This window comes from Tympanuchus pallidicinctus, unplaced genomic scaffold, assembly GCF_026119805.1.
Source record: "Tympanuchus pallidicinctus isolate F22 unplaced genomic scaffold, pur_lepc_1.0 scaffold6, whole genome shotgun sequence".
NCBI classification, from domain to species: Eukaryota; Metazoa; Chordata; class Aves; order Galliformes; family Phasianidae; genus Tympanuchus; species Tympanuchus pallidicinctus.
Window position 1 is genome coordinate 42561833 of NW_026294780.1, and position 26173 is coordinate 42588005.

General features: G+C 39.8%; 1 protein-coding gene across 6 annotated transcripts in view; it reads right to left on the bottom strand.

Moving 5' to 3' along the window:
* ENOX1 (ecto-NOX disulfide-thiol exchanger 1) overlaps positions 1 to 26173 on the bottom strand; it is a 365454-nt gene that overhangs the window by 297440 nt on the left and 41841 nt on the right. Inside the window, exon 1 of one of the 6 annotated variants that reach the window (XM_052664569.1) lies at positions 20703 to 20736. The exons of the other annotated variants lie outside the window; for them this stretch is intronic. The gene's annotated coding sequence lies outside the window, so the exon portion shown is untranslated. Of the gene's footprint in view, positions 1 to 20702; positions 20737 to 26173 lie in introns of those variants that run through there. 6 annotated transcript variants of the gene reach the window in all.

Here is a 26173-nt window from a genome sequence, read left to right on the forward strand (position 1 = left end):
CACCATTAAGCACTGAAATGCAAGCTGATGCAAGTATGCAAGTATCTTAAGCTGAGTGGTCTTTATGATGGGCAGTAGGACCTAAGTTTGGTCAAGTACCCAAGTTGAACCCAAGAGCAGTCAAGAACAACAAAACTTCTGTTATAAAGGTAACCTTGAAAACATGAACCAGGTGTAAAATTCTCCTGATGTGATACTGCATGAAACAACATCACTCAAAGACATGTTTCAAGGGATTGCTGACCTGGGAACTCCTTATCACATATTTATAGAGAAACATCGTGAATTACTGCATGGTTGAGGCAGCTCTGTGGCAGCCAAACTTTGCAACCAAAGTTAAGAAAAATTACATTCAGATACATACACACAATTTGCTGTGCATAACATTTTCAGCTTTTATTTTAGAAGTGACCACCCATCTATCTGTTCCAAAAGATCTCATAGGATTATTAAAAGATGCCAAAGAAACTTCGTACTTGCAGTACACTTTCTATCTCCAGTAACACCAGCTGTCACTTCTGCAAATGCACCATGCCCTCCACAGTTATCCCATATTCTGCAAACACCAAAAAAGCCCCCAAACCCTCCCATGGTTACTAACATCTGCTTCATTTACTAATACTGACAAACTGAAGGACAAAGGCATGATTTAACAGATTGTTCTGTGCAAAGAAACAATGCAGTTCACAAAAGGATTCATCAAATGCCCCTGTCAGAAAGCCTTACAGAGCACAGCTTAATGAACGTATGCAAATTGCTGTAATATATAAAATGTCTGCTACCACTTCAACAAGTAATGTGCTTATGAAATCTATAGAGAATGGTAAGATAGATCAATCCAATTTGTCTTTGAAATAAAGCGATTTGGTTCCCTCAAGATAATTTCAATCTCTTTTTTTTGAATGCCTTGTGGCATGACAGCGATACATTACATACAACGAACTACCACTTTAGACCCTAGAAGATGTGATTATTCAATAGAAAAAGCACCAGACAAACTGGAAGCCCACTGGTACACTTCAATATTTTCCTTCAATGTTTTGACATGCTGGCAGTTCTAAAAAATTGTTATTTGCAAGCCTTGCTGCATTTAAACAACCTCAATATTTTCTGAGTTACTTGATGCGGGGCTGAAGCCTGAGTGTAAGTTGGGATAATATTTACCCCATGAAGACCTGTTCTGATCTGACAGCACATCAAAAAACAATGTCCAGCCAGGACATTAAATGCAATTAAATACATCCTTTATAATCGTAATGAAAAAAGAATAGAACGGCACAGTCTCATCAGAAACTATGTGGAATTGCTGGATCTTGACTTTCCTATTTAGGCCTAAAAAGGTGTGGAAGAGATGGTGTGCCAGATGGCACTGTGATGTACCATGGTTATATCCTTTAAAGACCTTTCTTTTTTTTTCTCTCAACACATCTGTCAGAAGGAGTCGAGGTACAAGCACTGATACATTGGGGCTCCAATAGTCTACATCATTGTTTCTGCACTTCTTTTTTTTTTTTTTAAGGGCACTACATTTCACCCTTTGCAAAAAGCATTCTGAGCATCATTTGTACCAACATAAAACTGATTCCACTTCAGAGCCAACTGAAAACTTAAGAAAAACTATGAGTGTTCATTGTTTTATCCCAGTTGGTCTGTCTACTTACTTGCGTGTGAATGAGTGTATATAAGTGAGGTGGAGGAAAAGAGGAAAAGGGAATTTTTTGAGGTTTTGCTTTATAAACTTATAACTTTGACCACTTTTGTATGCTTTCTGAAGCCCCAGTCACCCAAAAGCTGCGAATACAGAGCACAAATTATCTGGCTTCTTCATCTTCCTTTCAGTCACATTTCTCCAGAGTCTGGGATGGAAAAAGTCCAAGTAATGGTCTGCCGGCTCTTTTACATGCTATTTATTACATCTAAAATTTTCCAGCTGGAAGGTGTCCACTGCATTCTACAGAATGCAAGTTTTCATAGGAAATGAAAGAAACTCTAGGGCTGGGAATGCAAAAGGAAAACAAACATGCACTCTCTAAGTAACACTTAACTGGGTGATTCTTTGCTCATTTATGCTCACAGCGCGAGTATGGTGAGAATGTTTGCTGATAGTCTTACAAGAAAAGAATTCCCCAGCTCATAACAATTGTCTAATAAATAAACAGCTTCAACTCTTACATCATCCATTATGTATTTCACATTACTGTATAAGTAATTACTATCAAAGATAGATTCAAGTTTTGCTCACTGCCTTAGGCAAAATGACTAAATTGGACAGTACTGAGCGCAGGATTTTCAAATCACAGGAGAGCAGATTCTACACCAAGAATTATCTAAACTGTATCACAGAGCCCAGGCTGAAGCACGATGCCAGAAATCTGTTGTGATCTCCTCATTTCATAGGCATTAATTTGTAAATACCCTTCCATTTTGCTACACTGAATATGCAGTGTATATCAGACACTATGGATAAGGTCTTTATTGCTCTGCAAAGAGTAGACACTGAAATAACTGCAAGTTTTTCAAGAATTGGGTTTGTATCCAGCAATTAAGAGGTGAGACCCTTAATAATTGATATCAGTTTCAGATGCCAGCCAGTAACATTTAACAAAGCAGGCTGTTCTCATTTTTACATCTTTTTTTGTATTAAAATTTACAAGATGGTGGGTTTCCTGGCTTCCCTTTACATTCAGTTGAAGAGTGAAACCTGGGAATAAATGGACATGCCAAGCCTTTCTTTATTATATCTCATTTTTCAGAATTACCCTTTCAGGTTCCATGATTACCATCCCTATTTTAAATTTGTTCTTTTTAACATAAATGTACAAGTACAGAAAAATGTCTCCCCTTTTGACAGTACAGTGAGGCCAGCAGGTTCACAGTTCGTATAGTTAATAAAGGCAAATTAAAGAAGCTCTATCTCATACCTTCTCTCTTATCTCCTGAACCCATGTGAAATTATACTAATTATCCTAACTAAAATTAAACATTCTAACTTTTCTCTGGAAGAGAAGGAACAGATTATTCTTGTGAGCCAATCTTCTTACAGCTCCCCTAAGATACAACACCTAATAGACTTCAGAGAGAAAAAAAACAGAGCCTCCTGTACAGATTTCAGTTTCAGTCTAATGAAACTGCCTCAATAAAGTGTATTAACCTGTACACCGCCGTTGACAAAATTACAGTCACGCTGTGTGCAATGGAGGGTGCTACATGATAATGCAATAAAACATTTTTTTAACCTATTACTTTGTGCGGTGTTTTTTTTCCCTCTTCAGCAACATTAGTATTTAAAGTCTGGGTTCTCTGCTTCAATCAAATAGGCAGGAAGTGGAGTCAATCAGTGTCAACCCAGTCCCACATCTCAGACTCCTGCCACCCATCACAATGAGAATATTCACCCATTGCTGTTACAGACAGAGTAACCACACTGGGCATCAGCTTAATCAATACAGCAAATGGTTTCTGGGACTATCCTGAACTGACAGTGAAGTAGATTAGAAAGAAAAATCCTTTCTTTGATTGTCTTCTTGGCAAGCTAGTACAAACCAATGTTCCCTAAAATGAGAAGATACATAAGAATGCAGACCCTTCTGGACTCAAAGAGCTAATTTTGAATGGCTGACAACATCCATTTTCCATGACTGGATTCTCCAGGTGATCTGTGGGAAAAAGTGGAGAAGGACTCCCTGCGCTGCCTCAGAAACATCATCTACATTGCAAAGATTCCAAACCCAAAACACTTCTGGGAAAGAACAAAGAGTTGAGCAACTTTACTGTGGCAGGAACTTCTGAAGGGAAGCAGTCCTCACATCCCCTGACACAGGCAGAAAACACAACTGCTGCCTTGGGGTAGACAGTGCAGAGCCTATGCTACCCTGATGCATCCCTGCAGATAGTCTGAGATCTGCAGGTGTGCTTTCATCACTGAGGTCTACAGACTGGAATAGAAATCCAGTATGGAAATACACACTTTTATTTTTTTCTATTTTAAAAGAAAGGCAGAAAAACCGGACTGCATCACTTCATTCTGAAAGACTTGGTAAGCAATTCAGTGCTTTAGATGGAATACATTTCAAACCCTGCCCTTCTTCAACTACAGTGACAACTACTGAGAAAATCCTGTTCAAATAATTACAAAGAGGAGTTCTAATAAATTAAACGTAGATCACATTTTTCAGGATTAAGTCTTATGGGGACAACATAGGTAAACTTGCCACGACCATGGCATTCAGTTGTCTGGGAAGGTCCTTAAATAAAATCCACCACTGTAATATCTGAAGATTAGGTTACCACATAGCTGCATAAAAGGACAAACCATTCAGAACCAGCCATCAGTAAAGGTCAGCCTCAGGAATCACAAGTGGGTCAAGAAATCCATAGAAGAAAAATCATATGCTCTTTCAAAGGAGGATCACCCTGTCCTCATTAGACAGAGAGCCACTGTAATGGAAGCCAGCAACAACTCGCAGGTGTTTGGTCACAGTTATTTTTAGCTTTAAAGAATGGCCTACTTCTTGTCTCATAAGTAAGCTGTGAAGAGAAACAGGATCAAGAACTTAGAAAGGAGCCTAGGAAGCCCTTCTCAGCAGTTATTTGTGCCTTCTGCTTGAAATGGAGGACAGGCACCAAAACGTTACGCTCTGAAAAAACACAAATGATGAGGAGTAGCACACAGAGGTTGTTAGCAAACAGACTAGTGGCAGAATGAGTTCACATCATGACGATACAATAGTTTAAGGACAGAGGAGCAGTTTTAAGCAAAGGTAGCTAAAAAAGCTACCCCTGCCCTACAAACACTCCTCCAAGCCCTTCTCATCTCCAGGACAGTGATGCTTCAGAGTTAAACATCCCAAAACAATTCTGTACTATGTCTGTTAGCATTAGGATGAAGCTGTGGTAGGCCTGTAGCCTGTGAGGATTGCATGTCTGATGATGAGGATAGCTGCATTTTGCTCCTGCTACTGTGTGTTAAGAGCAGAACCCTGTTGTCTGCCAAGTTTTCAGCAGGTTTTGGCTGAGAAAAGTTTGAGTACAGTGTTTGGGCAGCAGTACTTGAAGGAGTATAATACCCAGGGGGGCAAACTGGGTTCTTACCTAGTTCCTGATCTTGCTTTGTTCAGGAGGGTCACACAGTAATTTCTTATGCTGACCTCTCAGATTGAGTCTTCCTGGCATCTGCTAGCAAACAGCAGACTCCATGAAACACAGCATTCAACACACAACAGATTATGGTGTCAACATATGAACAGTTGTCAGCCTCCTTTCTTGTTCCTCTTTGGTACCACTATGACTGGATATTCATACTGTACGCTCAATTTTATTTTTCGGTAACCGCTGCAAATGTTTATATGCATGATAATGCATAATGGGGAAAGCCTTGTACAGATTTACCAAATTCTGTCTTCAATCTACTTTAATAATGCGTTAGCATTTTATTCTAGAACTTCAGAACTTCACCTCTTGGGATGTCTAAAAAATTTATTTTAATTTTCAGCCTAAATTCTTTCAGGATTAATTAATGAACATGTTAACTTGCAGTGATATTATCCCTCAATTTCAACCTCTCTTCTCCCTCTCTGGTATTTACTCTCAAAATCTATTTAGAACAAAGTTTCTGCCGAGATACTATATATCAATTACAGGGAATAGAGACAGCATATTTTGCCATCAAGCCTGCTGGAAGGGAACATGCTACTGGGAAACTATAACTTTTTTTTTATTATTATTTCCTAATAAACAAAACACAGATGCTGGTTTCTTTTCTGAGTTATTCCATTTTAAGTTAGGAATTATTCCAGCTGCATGGAGGGCAAGCTGTAACCTAAGGCTAGCCAAAAGGCAAGGATTGCACCTGAACGGTCATCTGCCTGGGGCTACATATTAAATGCAGTTTGGATTCTGAGCACTAAGCTTTCAGCAAAGGACAAACAAGTAGGGGAGAAGGGGAGAACAGTAAGTACTTGCCACACAGCAGCCATCTTAGTAGAGAACCTGGAAAGTCGAAGACACTGGCTATAGCCTGCCTCCAACCCAGAGTGACTTGAAAACCTGAGCAGCTGACACCTAGATCCCCTGCTCTCTACAAGTAAGAGCTGTACCTGTTCCATGTCTACTCAAAAGACAGTTTTATCCACTCCCCAGTTATTCAGTATAACCATCATACTTCTTCATTGAATTCAGAGCCACTCAGATGTGTTAGGAAGATGTCAGCACACCCAATACATTAAGCTTCACTGAACTAAGCTCCCCAGTGCTGTCTCCAGTATGTGGCATTGCCATGGAGAGCATCAAGACTTCCCTCTTCTCGAATCACGATATATCAACGTGCACAAAATTTGCCTTTGAATACCAAAGTCTTTGGTCCAGGACAGAAGGACTGATGAGTGTGATTCAGGTGTCCCTCTGGCACAGTCGCTCTGTATTGATCTCCATAACTTCAGCTCCAGGGTGAAGAATTTGTCTCACCAAGTGCAGAATGTCAATATTGGAACACATCACCTTGGGCTACCCTTAATTGAGAGAGAAAAATAGCTACCTTGAAGGCTCAATTCTTCTCATCATAACATGCATATATAAAATGACTTAGATGAATTGCACCCAACTATAGGGTCCAATGATCCCAAAAGGAACCTAGGGAGAATAGCTTTGATGTAGGCACTTATGCTAGATAACTCAAGGTAGTTTAGACAAGTCTTACTGCTGAAGTTTGCCTCAGGAGAGCTGCCATTCAGACAAATTACAGATCTGAAGTCAAAAACAGGAGTTCAAAAGATGGGTTTTCAATGACACCAGGATCTAATCTGTAAGTCTTTATTCAGTCCAGCCTTTTCTTGTTGAATTTTAAATGTAAGAATTTAAGATTTGGCTTAATGATAGCTGCAATAAATGTCATCATTAATCTAGGAAGATTGATTTATTAGAAAATATTAAAATAACTAAATATGTATAGCTTGACTAAAGCCACAGTTGAAAGAGAAGCATGATAATTATCTATAAGCTCTGGAAGGATGCGCACACTAAGGACTTTCTTTTTAATAGGGATTTTTAGGAAACTATAGTAAAGAGTAATGTGATTATACCGAGCAAAGTAAAATTTAGGCTGACAGGAAAAAAAAAAATAATCCTAATAATGAAATGTATTCTACTGTAGAATAATCTTCTAAAGGAAATTGGCTGAAGTCCAATCACATCTAAAGCCAAGTGGACAGAGATCCGCAGAGAACAATCCTGCGTTAGCCGCAAGATGGGCCAGATGACTCAACAGCATTTTTTAATTTTTAAATTCCTATCATTCCACTGTACAAAATAATCCAATAAGTCAAAGTGAGAGGAAAGTAGGCTTAGTAACAGCTACACGGCTGTCTCTTCTCTGAGGTCTGCATAGGGCAATCAGTGTGTCACACTGAGGGAAGGAACATCTGTATGCGGCCAGAATACCTTGCTAATTTGGTGCTACAAAGTTTTATGCTTTCTGTCCCCTTCTCCTCCTTGTTCCACTCACTAATAAAATGGCATTACTACAAAAATCGACCCTGCATTGTAAATGTATCAATCATGATTTTTGCTGCACCAGCTCTCATAATTGGTTTAAGCCTTCTTGATCTCAGATGTCAATTGCTGTTAAACAAAACACAAAAAATAAATAGCTTGCAGGCACATATTTCCAACAAAATAATCTTGCCACATGTTGATCTGCAAGGATTACAGTAACAGTGTTTCATAAAGTTACAACACTCATTTTTAAAGCTGTCCAATAGTTTACTCTAATTTTGAAGTGGCTTTGACAGCTATAGCTAAAAAATCTTGCCAAGCATCTGTATTAATATACCCTCTGTTCTCTGCTGCACTACAGCAGCAAACATAACAGGAATCTTCTTAAAGAATGACTTGTCAATTCAATTGTGGATTTGGTTTCCCTCACCAGGGACTTTTAGATAGTCTTAACAATCTATATAAATAGAATATTTTCTGAATAAAGTGTTTTCAACTGTAACTCTGGCTTTCTCCAATCCACTGCAATTCCACTTTTCCCACAGCAGTCTCACTCTGTAATGCAGACCAAATCTCTTCTACCCACTTCACAAGTGGCCTGAGATTCAGAGAAAGTATTTACACTGTAGAGAATGTATGTTCCAAAAGGGATCTTAAAAGAACGTCATCACCTGAGCATCATGGAATCTTGGAACAGGTTGCCCAAGCAGGTTGTGGATACCCCATCCCTGGAGGCATTCAAGGCCAGGTTGGATGTGCCACTGGGCAGCCTGGTCTGGTAGCAGCAGGGGGTTGAAGCCAGATGATCACTGTGCTCCTTTTCAACCCAGGCCATTCTATGATTCTATGGTAATTCTATGAATCTGCATGTTGTACCTTTTTTTTCCCCTTGACTTTTTTTTTTTTTTCCTAAAGTGGTCAACAGCAGCACAAACAGGATTGCTGTTTTCCTAAAGATGGAACATTAGTGGAAATAACAACAGAAAACAGTGATCAACAGCTCATAGTTTGTATCCCTAAATCTAAATCATTCTCATAATTTTTCCCTGGTTTCTCCAGCTTGTCCAACAAAATTTGCAAATTGGAACTAAAATGACTATTATTTTACCTTCTCTCCTTTTTCAAAGAAAAGAAATACAATGCCAAAATTTTACTACACATAATACTTTAAAATGCTTGTCAATTCGAGATTTTTCCCTCTTCCTTTGTCTTGAGATAATAAGAGACATAAAACATGAATTTCCCTTAACCGATACAGATTCTAATTCCCACTGCTGGCTGCAGAGGAGAGGCCATAAAATGGCAGCTGTGTCCCTGCAGTCTACCTGTGCATGAAACTGATCTCGGCTTAGTAAAAGTGACTGGCTGCTTTTAAGTGATCTGAAAGTGTGTCAGGAAAAAAATTGAGAGCCACATTGGGGTGAGGTATAGACTGCTGTGGGATGATGTTTACAGAGCAGTCAGAGACATTCAAGGTTAGATTGGGCCCGGCTCTGAGCACCCAGATCTAGATGTAGACATCCGTGTTCATTTCAGAGGAGTTGAACCAGATGGCCTTTAAAGGTCCCTTCCAACTCAAATGGTTCTATGGATTTATGATTCCATGGCCCTATGCTATTAGAGACAGAGATATGAATGCCAGGGTGAGGGCATTAGGCAGTGACAGGAAGAGGAAGAAGAGACTGGCTCAAAGGATGGGGGAAGAGTCCAGATGAAGCAGCGTCCTAGCATCTCCAAAATGACTCTGAGATAGAAGGCACTGCGTACAAGGAAGTCATGAAGACCCTAGAAACTCTTTTATCCTGTAGTTTTCTGGGTGACATGGGCAGAACATCACATGTAAACCCAGCACCTCAGTCTCTGATGCTACTCTTGGACTTTATTCTGCCTGAAATCCTAGGCAAGGGAAAGAAAAAAAAAAAAAAGAAAAAGAAAAAAAGTCAAATCCCCAGACCAAGGAATATTGAGCCAAAAGAATGGAAATGCTGACTAAAGTACTGTCCACATCCCACACAGAAGGGCAGGGCAGATCAAGGGAGAAGTGTAAATAATCTTTTGTAAATCATTTTTAATTGAATTACCACTGTCTCAACTCATACAGCTATTTCTAGTGACGGCATTTTAACCAGAAGTTAATCTTGCTGTATTTTTTCTATTCTCGTTTACAGTGTTTAAGTAATTACACACACACAAAAAAAAAAAAAAAAAAGGAAAGAAAATACTACATTTTTACTTTAATTAAATGAGTTAAGAATCAACTATTAAGAAAAAAATATCAAATAAAAGGACTATATGAAGCTCAGGTGCTTTTCCAGCAATAAGCAGGATTATTAACATAGCAAAGATGCTACAACACAAAAATACCCCTGCAGCTTCACAGGAGAGTAACTACTTGATTTCTTTGTCCAGTTTATTGCATGCTTTGCTCTGTCGGAAGAATTGTGGCCAGGCAGCAGGCATGAAGGCTGCATAATTTCCTCCTGCAGGCTTCTGCATGTATATGGAAATATCTAGACAGGAGGATGATTTAATGACTGCATTCAGCCACAGGAGGTTTCTCGAGGATGGGAAAGAAAGAAGAGAGAGGGAGAAACAGGGGTGGCCATCCCCACAGTGATGAGCAGAGAGCAAGCATGCAATCAAGCTGCAGAAGCAGCAGGAGTAAAGTGTCTTTCTTCATGGAGATCTTCCAGTGTGGATTTTATGGGAGCAATGGTTAAACCTGAGAGCTTCAGGCTGGAAAGAATAACTACTGGAAAAGAGCCTCCTCTCTGTCCCAAGGGCACCATCTGCATGGGTCAAATCTGCTTTAAGTTTCATTATTTCCAGCTGTTTTTCAAAGCAGGTTACAGCTTTCTCTCTTAAGAGGATTTGTCTTTAGTTTAGTATCATGCACTGTAGCACCCAGCAGTAGGAAGTTCTGGGTGTCATTGATGCAACATACTTTTAGGAAGCCAGAATTGCCTGATATGAAAGTCTGCCATAAGCTCAGATTATTATCAAAAAGATAATGGAAAATTGAAAGAACCCACGAAAATAATAATACATTTTTATTCAAAGGAAATAGATCATCTGAATGCTAAGAAAAGCATTTGGGGGCTTGGGATTAGATGCGTTAGCATTGAATAGTCCTACGTCAGCAGGGCCTCCAGGGAACCAGGTCTTGAAATAGGAAGGAAGAAGCAGGAGGGTGATAAGAATTGAGGAGCGGTCATTCTTGTTTTACTGTGATCAAAAGGAAACCAGTTCAGAATGAGGAAGCAGAGAGGGCTGGGAATTAAAGGTGCACTTTTCAACGTCAAGTTATTGTCCACCCCCTCACATACACAGTGAGAGAAGTCGTGAGAAATTAAAATGCATGAAGACTAGGATGAAAGCCTTCTTTGTTCTTAAAATCTTGTGATTTGGATGGCCTGAGTCTTGATTTTTAAGCTTAGATTGCTAACAATGTCACCTGTGTCATTTTGCTTTAAGAGGCACATTGCTTTTTTTCAACTGTTCGGAGGGCCAGAAGGGAGCATAAGGAGATGATCACCATTCAAAAGTATTCATTCGAAAGTATTCATATATTGCTGCAATGAGTCCCAAGAGCTTTTAGGGACCCATCTATTGGGTGACACTTGGAGATCCTTGCGCAAATGAAAAGCTCCCAAGCTCCTGTCCACTGCATTGCATCACACAAAGCAACTCTTAACTAAAGGGCTTTGCAAACTAGAAAGATGTTACTTACACAAAGATGTCAAAATTTGCTTGGCACTCTGAAGTAGAAGAACAGGAGTCTAATTCGTTACAAATTAGACTCTTAACTGGACTCTAACTACCCACAAAAATCCAGCAAGTTTACATGCCTTAATTGTTGCCACAATGCTGAAGTGTCTGTGAGTGCAATAGCATTACCCAATTAACCCCCAGATTGTCAAATGTATTCATACAGTGCTGGCACATCATAGTTAAAAATGATCCCAATCAGTTACATGATACTTCCATTCTGAGCATGAAGCCGCATCCAACATTTAAAAGGAAAAGGCATTTCCAGCCTTCCTTGTGATCCCAGATGGATTGGATGATAAAGCTTAAGCCTCAACCACAGAAGACTAAATATTTGAAGCACTGTGTAGATTTTATAAATCAGAAAATGCAGGTTTAGAAGCGCTGATCTCACAACTTTCTCAAGAGCAATGTCCCAATTTTCTTAAAATCCATCCTTGTTGCAATCTTAAATATCACCTTATTGTACTCCTAAAATAGAAATTTAAAACAGATTTAACTAATCAATATTAATACATAAATAGGAAGGAGCACATGGAGCATATTCTTTCAAAGTATAGTTAAGTATGGTTAAGCATGGTCAAATAGGTTATCAGGTATTCTGGCATAACCTTTTCAGATACGCTTTGAAAATTAACTGCTTTTCTGAAAAGCAGCGTTTTTCACTCAGGAAGAAAGGTACACTGGTACAACAACTTTCAAAGGAAAGAAAGTTTCCGTGCCAAGAACAGGATCGTGAAGTCTGCTGGTTACACAGGGTCTTAGACGGTGAAAGAGATTCTCTAGCCATTAATAACAGCAGTTTGATTTTTAACAGGGCTGTTCTTATGAAAAATAATTAACATACGGTCGACTTCCCCTATATTAGAGAAAACAATAATAGTGACTAAATCAGTATCTCCTGTGGTATGGCATAATTTCAGCTGTCTTGGTCATGATGAGTTATGCAGCTGACTCATCTCACAGACACGCATCACGTAATGAGAACAAACACAGCTCATCTGCAATGTCAAGGATTAGATTTTACACAAGACAGAGGACAGAAGACTATATTATGAGGGACTACCTAGAAAGCAGCAGCCAGCCAGCCATTACCTCTCTGAGTCAGAGAAATCCCTGGCTGGTGTTTAATTGAAAATACTATATCACAAGACAACATCTACTCCAGCAGCTGGACTGGTAGGCTCCAAAGTGAGGGCATGCTGTCCTGGCTTTTCGCTGTCCCTCAGTTCAAGGTGTCATTCTGAACACAGGGCTCAAAACCCTTAAATCTCCATAAAGGTAAATTCTTACAAGAAACTTGTTACCTGCTACAAAAAGAGCTCAAAACAATCTCAAGCTGTGGCAATGACACTGAGGACTTCCTGGGTTGCTCTGTCCCAACTGTGGCCGACAAACAATAAATATCAAAGAGAAGCTCTTGTGAGAACCTGCTACGTGATGTTTACAGATATCAACTGAAACAAAATCTGGAAAAGATTAAGTGCATTGTGTACAGCAGGTAGGTTCTTCTCACAGCACATGCTTGGCAGAGTGGGTTCTGCTTAGTCACAAAAGCAGGATGTGGAAAAGCTGGATCAGATAACAAAAAAAGTCTGCAAAACACATGGCTGTACTTGGGACCATATTTATTAACACAGCCATACAAGCAGTCTTATTCTCAGCACAAGAACTAAAATAAACAGAACAGTCCCAGCTGTCAGGGTACCACCAATTAATCACCAGGTTTCCTGCATCTCAAGAAAAATAGAAAGGCATCTAAAACTACCTATTGTGGGTCACCCCCCTATATTCAGCAGAGCAAAACATGGAGCCAAGGACATCTGGGCTCCTGACTGAGGCGCCTAGTTAAGGACCCAGCACTGAGTGGAGCAAATGCAAGCTCCTGCTGGATCACATCTCCATACAGCGTGGGGAGAAATGCAATGCAAAATATAGCTGGGCTGAATCACCCCCTGAAGCTGTTCTCTCAGCTGCGTGGAGAGAACAGGCACCTGACTAACATCTGTAGGATCAATCTGGATTCATCCCACCTCCATCTTGGCATAGCAGACACTCCAAACAAATTCAGCATGCCGAAGGATTAATCTACCCATCATTTTACTCAGATGTCCATAACATCACTGCAGTGTCTCAAAAAATATGAGAGTGGCATGGTAGACAAACTCCTGGTTTTATCAATCAGTTTTTCCATTGACATCATTCATTCCATCCTCTTTATTCTAAAATCTGCATTCACTCTTTACCATGCAAATACCTCTTACGTAATAAATACTGCAACATAACACATCCTCCAGCATCCCTTTTTCCTGTCTCTACACTGCTTTATGCTGATAATATTTTTGAGACCTCAGCACATACATTTACTGTAGTATTTCCTTCCTGTTCAAGATCATGCAAGGATGTTCTTCATTTCCTCCTTGGTAAGGAGGGGTACTGACATTCAAGATCTTCAGCTCTATCCACTGGACTGTGAATCTCTGCATGGATGGAAAATTCTCCTAGGTTTGTCCTAGGTAGGAGAAGAGTAACTCAAGTCTTTCCTCCAAAATAAGCAATGTGTGAAGGGCGTTTTTTCGTTGGTGGTGGCGATTTGTTTTGTTTCAAATTTCCTTGTTCTCTTTTGTTCCTATGAGTATTTTTAGGTATTACTTAGGGGGAAAAAATAAAAATAAAAATGATCCCCCCTTCTCCTTCTGGAAAATCTGTGAAGTTCAGAAATAAAATTCAACATTGGGCTAATGTCTAACTTTCATTCATCCATTCTCAGTTTGTCTGTATGTGGAGGAAAAAAAAATAAAAAAAAATTCTTTGTGGACATGAGGGCAACCATCTGCAAAAAAAAAAAACAAAAAAAAAAACAAAAAACAAAAAAACAAACATATCTATATATACTATCCAAGAAGAGGCAACAGAAGGATTGTTCCTGTAATAATTACTGTCTGATGTTAGTATTTTTCAAAACTTGGGCTCTAGAATAAGACCCTGAATATTTTCTTCAAGGCTTTCCTATGTCCAACTATTACTCTTTTCAAATGCCTTCATAAATTCTGGATCCTCAGCCACATTATTACTGACTTTGTGGAATGCCAGAAAGCCAGGTTTTCGTATGCAACAACTTGGAACAATCTCCAAGAGTTTTTTATCCTGCACGATTACCTCCTCTACTACTATAACTCTTTTTCCTGGGATGGACGTGACTTCCTCACTCATCAACACCTTCTTCCATACAGCAGTGTGATTCCTCTCACCCTCCTTCAGTCATGCATTGCAAAAATACTAGAAAAGGTGAAGTGTTGGATGTGTTAATGAAAGGCTGATTAGGAATTGACTGCTAACAGCATGGACGCAGCTTCCCATATTGCCATCAGATTTTCTACCAACTATCAAGCCAGAACATGTGTGCACAGGTAGCAAATATACCATGGAGAGGCACTTGTGCACCTTGCTATTAGCCTCAAACAGATTTTCCAGCATCTGAGCAGTGACCTGTTAATAGCTTACATAATGAAAAACAGCACTGAAATGAGTCAGTGTGCTTGGCAAATTCAGATCATTAACTATGAGAACACACTTCAAGTGGATCAAGGGAGAGACACATACCCCAGAGAACATTAAATAGAGAAGTCTTATTAACGATGCATAAACAGGTGCAGCATTCCACTAGAAATGATGGATGGACTCCTTCATTTCCCATAGAAGACTCCTCTCTGAAGGCCAGATTTCGCCTTCCACAGAAGAACAAACCATGATTCTTACATCCCCTCCCAGACATCTAATTGCTGAAAGGGAACTCTGTAAGAAAGAAGTAGAGGATGTGTGCGAGTACAAGTGCACATTTGGTGCTCTGCAAACATAGCTGGAGCAGAGGAAAATGAAGAGCAATCCATACAAAGACTCATACTCGACACGATGTGATAAGGAAAGCCTGAAGCCCTCTGGGAGGCTTTCCAACAGGCCTGCAACCCAAGCGTGCATCACCAGGTAGTGGCTGCAGTGCTTTTCTTCAGCAGGAAGCTGGACCAGAAGCTAAAAGTGGGGGAAAAAAAAAATGAGTTTTTCACTGAAATAAATAAATCCTGAAGCTACAGACAAGTCATGCCAGTTAATGGTGTCACCAACAAGAAACTGAAAAATGGAAAAATCTACACTAAGGTTGCAACTGTTCCTCTTGAGCGGTTTCTCCATTAGCAGTGACAACCTGCAGCCAACACATGCACATGGGCTTGCAGTTGGCCATTTGAATGGCATTCTTATACCAGCTCCAGGTATTCAGGGAGATAGCTACATTATCCAAATATTTTGACATTTCAAATACTTTAATTTTTTTTTTTTTTTTAATGAAAGGCTAAACAAGTTTTTCGGAAAGTGAATTGCTTGCTTTGCTCTGTAAAGGACCTAAATCCTAGGTTTTACAAAGACAGTCTCTAAGATATGGCTACACGAGGATCTCATCTATCTTACACCTTCAGCAATCCTCCAATTCTTCTTGGGATTCTCAGCCCTAAAGCTTCATCCTAGAGATATAATGTATACTTAGCAGTTCTCAATATTCCATTTTTATGAAATTGAAGAGACTCTTTTGATCTAAAATATGCAGCTGCTTTTCATAGAAGTCTGATACAAGGGCCATTTGACAGGAGAGGATGTTGTTCTAGTATATTTTAGATGCCTATCAGTGCAAGTAAGTCTGGTGCTACACACAATGCCTACTTGGCTTCACTTCCTTGTCTATTTTATGTGCATGAACAGCTGGAGGTGGACATACAGAGGCTCTAGCCTTCCACTGCACATCTAAAAAAATTACACAACCAAAATCTATGCAGCTGTGAATGCCAGAAAACCATCTGTATACAAGTTAATTGCTTGTAGTTTGAATAGTTTCCATTTTTATCCTGCCATCTACATTTGTACCTATTCAATGGTGCATTCTGGGCACAGTGGCAAATGCATGCCACCTTCCAATCCAGTTCTTACACATCCCAGGCCAGCTTTTTGCTCATCTTCTCTCAAATCATTTCTTCCTTTCACCATTTTTCTCTATTTGTCTCAGAAACCAATAGAGCAAACCTAAGCATTGCTATTTCCACCAACACTTCTGCAGTTACTGGGCTGAGTGGATGACAGCAGCGAGCATAGGTTTATTTTCTGGTTTCCCAACTGCACTTACATTCCTGTGACAAAGTGGAGGTGTCCAGAAGCAGCAAATTCACCACAGCTCAGCCACAAGCAGGAGGAATAGTAATGTCAGATCTTGCAACACCTTGAACCAATTGCTTTCAAAATGAACCAGCTGTTCCTTTTGTTCCTTAAATTTGTAGATGCATATATGTATGCATCTATAGCAAATTAACAATGCAAATTGTAGTCAAAAAAATCTGACACCTATTTAAAATTTTGGTACTAATTTACAGATGTGATTCAGACCAGTAATGTATCTCTAATTAGCACAAATAATCAGCCCTTTTTTCCTGGGAGAAAATTAGTGTGGCCCGACTAGTGAAAATAAAACTAAACTTCATACTAAACACTTCTGCTTCATAGTCTCCAGGCAGTTTTTGATAGCTCTGGCAGATCTTTATTAATGACCCTACAAAAGCATCAATATTATTTACATAAATCCACTGCTTTCTTCAAGTATCATCATTTGTAGATCTCATCTCTGAGTGAAGTGCATTCAGAGATCGCATGCGAGGCAGGAAGTTGCTTTGATGGCAGCCTTCAGACAGTAACATTTATTGAAACCAAAATAAAAAGGCATTCTGAGTCGTGCATATGGAAATGCTACTCAAGACACACGCAATTTTTCTATATTTACAGGAAGTGTGACTGGAAAAAACAGAACCATGGCATCCAAATTTGTCCCTTTATAAATACATAAAATAAGTCCTTTAAGCATTGCTTGCTCGCTGTAGGAATGGCAACAACAAAAACCCTACAGTGAGTCACAGTGGTCCTCTAGGAATAATTACACTAGAACACTATTTATAGTGACCTTTCCAGTTTACTTTACAGTTACTGATCAAAAATACAATGTCACCCTGTGGACATGCATAATCAACTTTATTTTCCATTCTAACTGAGAAATTGAGCTGTTAATGTCAAGAAACATTAGAAAGAAGCGCCTCTACAGAAGTCACTCCATCTAGCTACCCAGGTTTTATGATAGAAAGCTATTCTGCACACACCAAAAGAGGAACCAGTGGCAGGGTGGGGGGTGAGGGGGCAAACCACCCCTGCCCTGCTCCCCCAGGCACAACACTGGAACCATGTGGTGCTCAGAGGCGCCATGGGTGTTGAACAACCATGGGAAAACAGAGGAACAAAGGGACAAGAGAAGCCAGCCCTGTGTGAACAGGCAGCTGCTGGCTAACCAGGCCAGAGCCAGACTCTATCATTGGTGCCCAGTGCCAGGACCAGAGGCCATGGGCACAAACTGGAGCACAGGAGGTTCCCTCTGAACATCAGGAGCCCTTCTGTGTGTGCAGTAACAGAGCACTGACACAGGCTGCACAGAGGCTGTGGGGTCTCCTCCTTGGGGATCTCCCAGAGCTGCCTGGACGTGGCCCTGGGTACCCTGCTCTGGGTGTCCCTGCTGGGGCAGGGGCTGGAGCAGAGGGACCCAGAGGTCCCTGCCAGCCTCAGCTGTGCTGTGGTTCTGAGGTCAGTAGATTCATCTGGCCATGGCCTGCCCTGCTCAGCATAATTCCTCATTAAACCCCATTTCTAACACTTTTCCTGAGTGAGGGGCTCTACTAAAGTGTGCAAGGGCATGGTGAGGTCTGAGGGCAGCAGCTGGAGTGGGACCAAACAGACAGACTGAAAGCCCAGACTGAAAGATTAGCACAGCAGCCTCCAAAGGATCTTTTGTTTAGAAACAGCCAAACCATTTGTTACCCTGTCAAAGAAGGATGTTAATTGCCCAGTGTCTGCTCCTGCAATCTTCTATCATTTGACTTATCTGCACACAACAGTGAAATATTCTAATTGGCAACGAAAAAGAAAGTAAAGGAAAACTTTTAGGTCGTATTACTGCATCGCAGCACCAGTTTGTACTTTGCTTGTCCTACTCAGTTAAAGCCACACTTAAAGATATGCAGATATACAAGGAAATAAATATGCTCTCCTATGTAAGAATACTGCAATCCTTCGAAAACAGAACACACACCTGGGACATCTCTCTCTATCATCTTGGCTATTTCACTATAATCACTACATAGAAAGTCACATTCATCCTTGTTTCTTCTTCTGCCTCAACAAACTCAGACTTCTGCTCAGCCTGACAGTTTCAAGAGAAGTGATATAGTAACACTGTATAGCCAAGTTTGTACTTGGGGTTAGGGTCTTTTACTTAGAGAAGTAGGGATTATCTTTGGACTTGTCCAGCTGAGGCAGACTGTGCTCATTTCCCACATTACAAGCAAATGACCAAGCCCCTTAGCTGGAAGAAACTCACCATTCTCCTGCCCCATGCCATGCTACTTTCTATATGACAGACTTACTTTTGCGGGGAAATAAAAAGAAAGAAAGAAAAAAATCCAGGAATATTAATTTCATAAGAACATAAGAAGTTTTTGAGTATGAAGACTGTCCAACAAGTTTCTCCTTTAAATCCAGAGAAACTATCTAAAGTCGACATTCAAACTCTTACTGCTTTTTGCCATGCAGTCTATCCTGAAGCCACACAAGCTTAGAGAGGTTGAGTGCTGCAAGGGCTGTCCAGAACAGAAGCCTGAGCTGACCCTCAGGGTAACATCCTGCCTCTTGTTTACAGCAGCCACAGGTCATCAGGCTCTAATATTTACAACCTATCCAAAGCCAGATAATCTGATTCACCTCACAACAGCTGTACGCCTCCTCTGCTTCATCAGAGCTAGCTCTGATTGATACTAAAACAAGATGAACATCGGGTCCCAGCAGCAAGATGTCCCTTGGCACTAAGACAGTGTTGGAATCACACGCCATACACTCCTGAGCCAAGCAAAGACCTTCCTCTCTGTAAACAACAACTGACCAAAGAGGCTCACAGCTGTTAGCTTTATGCTTGGCATTTCCACTGTATTGAAGAAAAATCTTTTTCTTCTTCTTGTTATTTTTAATTTAGAATACAGACAGTATACCCAATACGTGTTACCTTTTAAGAGGAACTGAGATATTTCCACATAATACAAAACACCAGCCCTGGCCAAACAAGGAGGGCCTCACAAAGACATCATGAATTAGCAGAAAATTAGTTTGGAAAGATAAGATATTAAACAATTTCTGTGGGGAATAAGAACACTGGAGATTATTTACTTTGCTTTAATTACTTTGGCACACTGCTAGATTAGTTTTTGCATTCTTCTAGATTTTCATACCATCCTTTTACAAATGCAAAGAAGCAAATCATGTTCTGAATATTTAAAGATTGTTTTATCTGTATGATCTTGTCCCAAGCTGGATTTCTGCCACTCAGTTCACAAAATCAGAGGGTTACAGCTTGAGCTATAGCTTTACTTTTGAAATCATTACAGTAATGCAAGAAGCAACCATAATTTCTAGGTATGTCTTTCTGGCTTGCCTAGATGTACCTACAAGTACTTTGTCAAAAATCCACTGTTAACATATGCAATACCAAAATACTTGGTAATCATCAAGTTTCACTCATGCTTTCAATCGAGATCACGTTAGGTCATCCTCTGTTCTCCTGGAACACTTCACTTTGATGAAAAACTGATAATAGGCCAATTTCCAGAGGGCTATAACTTATAAAAACATAGCGTAACATTTGAAAGAAGTTCCCCTGAAGGCTTTATGAAGTGTTTAATAGGCTATATAGTTATGGAGCATATTACTGCACAACACTAATAAAATGGCAGCTTTAGGCTCTTGATTAAATAGAGCACAAAGAAATGTGTGATAAAAAAACACTTGTCCCACTGTTTTGATACTAACATGAGATTTATGAGCCACTACATGCAATATTTAACTGGCCAACATGAAGATCCATCTTCTTTTCAACTCATTTCTAAATCCAAATTATTTTAAGAATGTCATTTGCAAGAAATCAGAAACGTTCCTGCCTTAAAGAGCTCTGTACCTGAAACAACTGTAAACAATGCTATTTCAGTACATCTCAACAACAGTCTATTCAAGAAACAAAGCTCCGTTAACAATAAGATTATGATCCCCAAATTCCCTAAACTTATCTGCCACATTTTGTTTTTAAAGCAGCAGATTTGGCCCCAAGTATTGCTAAAGAGCTTTGGACATGCCCGCAGCAATGAGAGTGGGGATTTTGCTTTTTGTTCTGTGTATGTGCAGTGACTAAGACAGTAAGGCCCATTATTACAGCTCTTCCACAAACAGAAATTCCCAAAATAATGAAAATTATGATGATAGTTACAGAAATACTGACCAAACAGAAAGCACCTATACGCTCATAAACCATTAAAATTGCCACGTACCCCACAGATGCTTGAAGGATTACTCCACGCAACATGATGACGGAGTTAATTTACAGCCAACTGGGAGAAATTAAAAGGTTCAGGTTAATTATTGCTTTACAGCTGGGCTAGAGGATCAAAAAGCAGCACAACTGAGAAGAGTTCAGAGATAAACAACTGCAGTTTCAGCCTGACTCCTGTGCTGCTCTCAGGCAGGGCACCACGGTAGGGCTCTTCAGTAAGCAAAGAGGCCACTTCAGAAGGCCCTCTCCTAAGATAGCTCAGCTCTTTGCTCCACTCTTCACTATCCTTCCCATGGCCAGCACAGCCCCATGACACACCACGTGCCTCTCTTCTGCTCTCTGCTAGGTATTTCCACTTTCTGGCAGCCTTGAAAGGATATTTCCAACGTGCCCGTCCTTCAACATACAAATGAAGAATGAAGTGAGCTTCTGAGAGCCTCTGCTATGATTCTAACCAAGGCAGGGGTAAATGCAGATTTGCTGCTGGTAAAATCAGACAGCATTATAAAAGTGGTCGTTTGTAAAGGAGACGCTGAGGAAGACAGTCCATTGCCAGGAAAAGGTAAAGAGCAAAGGTAGATAAAAGCTCTGGGACATGGGCATTTATGGAGTTGTTTCTTCAAATGTGTGTTGTTTGCAGCAGACAGTGATAGAAACATAAAACCTACCTACAGATTTACTGGAACGCAGCAAGCAACGAGAAGGAGTGCAGAAAGATGGTCACACATGAATTTTTTTAGATATATACTTCTACAGTTTCAAATAACATGAATCTAAAAACAACAGTTACATTCAAAGTCCAATTTCAAATTGTTTAAAAGATACCATTTGCTGTAAAAAGGCAGATATCTGTCATTATATGTAGGAAACAGGCGTCTCACCAGAGGTGTATTCAAATATTGATGTCATAGGTGAAAGGATTCTCTCATTGAAAAGATCAACATTTGGATACCATGATAAGGCATGCTTTCTAGCAAACTTTTAGAACTCTGGGAAGGATTAGAAATACTTTTAGTAATGGGAACTAGAAGACAAAGAGCATCCATCACTTTGAAAGCAGCTTCTAAGTAGGAAAAAATACTTATTAATAATCCAGTGTTCCTGGAAAAAATACAGGCCAATCAGATACCAGGGTACTTTCCTTGCTAAGACACTCAGTCACCATCAGGCATCTCTGAATTGGTTGTGATCCATGAGGAAGATCAAACATGGCCAGATGCGTTAGTACCTGCTCCCACAACTGTGAATATATAGGGATCACAGGGCCTGGTTACACTCTATTAATAATTTCTTGGGATGTATGTGTATTCTGAACCTCATACCCAGGGCTCAGAGGAAACAGTGACAAGCCAGCGATCGGGGAAAAAAAAAAAAATTAAGGGGAATATCTTTTTCCAGGAGATGTGCATAAGGAACAGGCAGAAAAGGTCTGTAGAATTGGCCATCTGCTAAGATGAGGAAAATGTGAGTGTGTGTCAGTTCCTGGCTTTTTCCATATTTGAGTAATGAGCTCTGTGCCAAAATTAAGGGCTTACAGCAAGCTCAAGCACAGCATCAATTATTTTCTTCTCTGACATCCCATTAGTTTGCATGACCTTACAGGAGGCACCCTACGGGTTCTAGGTGCCTGCAATTCCATCACTTAAAAAACAACAGAATTTACATTCAAGGTGAAACTTCCAGTCCTTACTATCTTTCACCTAAATTTGCAAACCTGGGTGCCAGAGGGTCTTAGCTGGGTGAGCAGGCTTTCCAGATTCCTCAAACAACACCTCACCCAACAGCTCTCTGGCCTTTTCCAGCAGAGTTTTGTGATGATCTGCTTGGATGGGCTTCAGTTCATTACCAGGTGTAGTGAAGGAGGCAGAAATCTGTCTTTCTGTTGACAACAAACAATCCAGGGTTGTGCAAGAGTTGCCAAGAAGCTCACAGAAACTTCTCATCACTAATCCCAATAGCAGCAATGACACTGATTAGCTCTCAGAGGACTCTTGTTAAAGATCACATCCTCCAAGCTGAAATATAGAAATCATCTACAGGCAATGTTGTACTTTTGGTGAGACAAAACTTCAACGACAGGGCTCTTTTCTCTTTCTCATGCAATGCTGGTGTAGATATATAAACGGATATAGTGCATTGGTGTAGATTTCTATTTGACATTATTTTCAACTTTATTTGCAAAAAAAAAAAAAAGATTAAAAAATTCTGTAGCATCAAAGTTCTAATATAGAACTTTAGAGATAAACTTCAAAAACATGCATTACAAAAACAAACATGCAACAATGTTCTACAATTCCAAAGACGACGCTACACAAAGGGCTATCCCAGAAAGCAGACTGCTTCTGAGGATTTCTTTTGAATTTTTAAAATAAAACACATATTTAAAGTAGCATTATATTTTACTTTTGTCCCACTGAATTTCTGGAGAATTTCTGAAGCTAAGAAATTCATTTTTTCCAGCTTTAAAAAAGAGCTCGCTGAGGAAAGATCTTACTACTACCTATACCTGTCTGATAAGGGACCACAGGAAGACAAAGCCAAACTCTTCTCAAACATGTGAAGTGATAATGCAGAAAGCAACAAACACAACTTGTAATAAACGGTATTCTGATTAGATACAAGGAAAAAAAAAAAAATCACTGTTAGTATGGTCAGAATGGATGCAGTATGCCATATACAGTATGGAATGCATACTTCAAACAATTTTGGAACACCATCCTTGGAGATGATCAAACTCTAGCTGGACAGTACTCTGAGTGACCTATGAAGGTCACTCTGAAAGTAATGCCTCCTATGTATTTCCATAGAAACTACCAACAGAGTACAATACAATACTACAAAAGAACACAAAGAGCACAATAACAGTATTTGATAGAGCAAATCTAATCTGAAAAACTCTACTTTTCAACAGTCACCACTGTTAGATATTTATTTGCACCAGCAATGAACAAAAGTCTGCGTACTGCACTCATAATAAAGGCAAGGCCATGCAGAGCACGGCTTGTCTTTCATGCCACTGTCTCCACTTCTGAAACACACCACCCACTGCCTCAGTGTTCTCACATCCACTCTTTGGCTTCCACAAACGTTCAAGCAAGTGTCAACAAATGTCAATGGCTGTCATTTTTTCACATGGAGGGATTCAGTAACACACCTTTGTTTCATATGCACTTCCACATCAGATGCCATTCTGTCAGAGTGCCCCTCTGCTGCCATCTTTCACACAGCAACAAAATGTAACTGAATATAGGTGGAAGGGTTCAACCTCTGCTGCCATACCACCAACACCTGCCTCTGACATCATGGGATGACATAAAATAGGAGGTGCTACTTTCAAAACAGTCCTCATAGTAGATCATTTTTTGAGCAAGAGTTGGACTGGATGGATTCCAAATATCCATTTCAGTTTAAAAACTGTTCTGATTTTATGATTTCTAGAAAAAAAGTTCTAGAAAAAGGCTGTTCAAATAGCAAAACTTGATTTTTTGTGATATCTTTTTATCTCTGCAAAAATTTTAGTGAAAAATACAGCAGTGTACTGCTGCTAATATCCTTCTGCATCTAATATAATAGAAATGCACCTCTATTGCATAAATTATATATAACAGAACATTAGGTCTTTAAAAAACACAGTGAACATCAGAGATCATGCAGAAAAGCCATCCTTCAGGCTGTTATTAAAAGGAATTGGAGCTGCAGTACGCATCCTCCCACTAATTCCATTTGATTAGATATGTCATAAGCATACACAGGCCCTCTGAGCCATGAAAAGGAAAGGCCCAGCTCTGCACTTTCCCTAGCACTGGTGAACTAAGCAGTTAAAGAAAAATGACACAATCTCACAACTTGAGATTCCCATCTGAAGGCCAAGACCCAAGACTGGGATGGAGTCTGTGGAACTACAAGCATAGTGTCATACAAGATGAGCTAAAAGACCAGGACACGCAAGGGGGTACAGAAAAGAAGATTATATTGATTTGTGCACTAGGTCCAGAGGAGGATATGAAATATGTGTTTGCCCACAGTTTACAATTTAACTTCTGCTTTATAGAGCTTTAATAAAACATCTTCCACATACAGTAACAAGGCACTATACAACAAGGCCCCAAAAATCCTTGAGTTTGGCTGTGGTCTCACATTTCCACCATGGAGGTCCATGATCAAGGCCTCATTCTCCTCTTTTGAAGGTAACATCAGTGAAATATCTCCAGCTGGTTTCAATATCAGCTCTTAACTATTTCACTGCTGTTCACAATAGATATTTTGGCATTTTCCATATGTCTGCCTCACAGTTGCCAAATTGCAAGGTACAAATCATCCCAGAGCACAGAAATTTTTTTTAATGCAACATTCTTTTCTTCTAAGACCAAGTGAAACTGAAGTCTGGCACAGTGACTTCATCAAGACAATGTAAAATCAATTTATTCAAACGGAAAATAAATACTTGGAGATCAAGCATCCTAGCTGGACATCACATCTCTTATTTACGAAGCCATTGGTATCATAACATTCTGAAAATTCTGATCTCAGCCTGCTACATCAAAGCATGGCTGATTCCTAAACCCTTGATGAGGAAACCAGTTTGAACACAAGGAGTCCGGGTTAAGAGTTGCAGGGCTTTTATTTGCTCTGTCACAAGCGCTGAGTGAAATTTTATGTGGCTGAAATGGAACTGAAAGATCAAAGAAGCAAGTTTTACAGTGAGATTTGACAGATGGCATTCCAGTCCTTTGCACTAGACAAAAGTGGCTGGGAAAGTCTCATCTTCCACATACGCAGGCTCCAGCTTGAGAGCACTGAGGAACAGAAAGACAGTGGCTGATGCCAAGATACCATTTCAGCAACCACTGTTGAAGTCACAGTGTCATCACTGCAGCGAAAAGGAAAAGGACTTGCCAGGTCTATAAAAAATAATTTTAACCTTTCCTATTTTGAATTAAACATTTCTCTATGTTAGACCTTGTAGACGCAGAAGAATTTACTTTCTTTAGCAAGTGGGCAGCTTCATGTGAATGAATGGGTAGGAGTAAAGTTTATCTTGTGAAAAATGGGGAATTACAACGATTTACTACAATAACTGAAAAATAATTTAAGTCAAGATAGAGAAACAATAAAGTCCTGTGGGGATGTATGAAGAGGAATGATGTTGAGAAAGGCCTAAATGCTAACAGGAAAACTAATCAAGAATAGCATCGAGAGCAAATAGTGAATAAATCTACTGAAAGTTCTATATACCCACAAGACAGCACTGGGAACAAGCTGGTGGAGCCAGATATCTAAATAAAACAGTATTTAATTCAAATAACAGAGATTTAAATAACCCATGTGTCTAAAACATAAAGAAGCACTGCTCACTCAACAGTGGTGGGAAAAGCATAATGCAGTGTACATCAAGAACATACACAACTGATATAGTTCCAGGCTGTAAAGAAATACAGAACTTGGAGAAACCTCAATGTGATGATTATA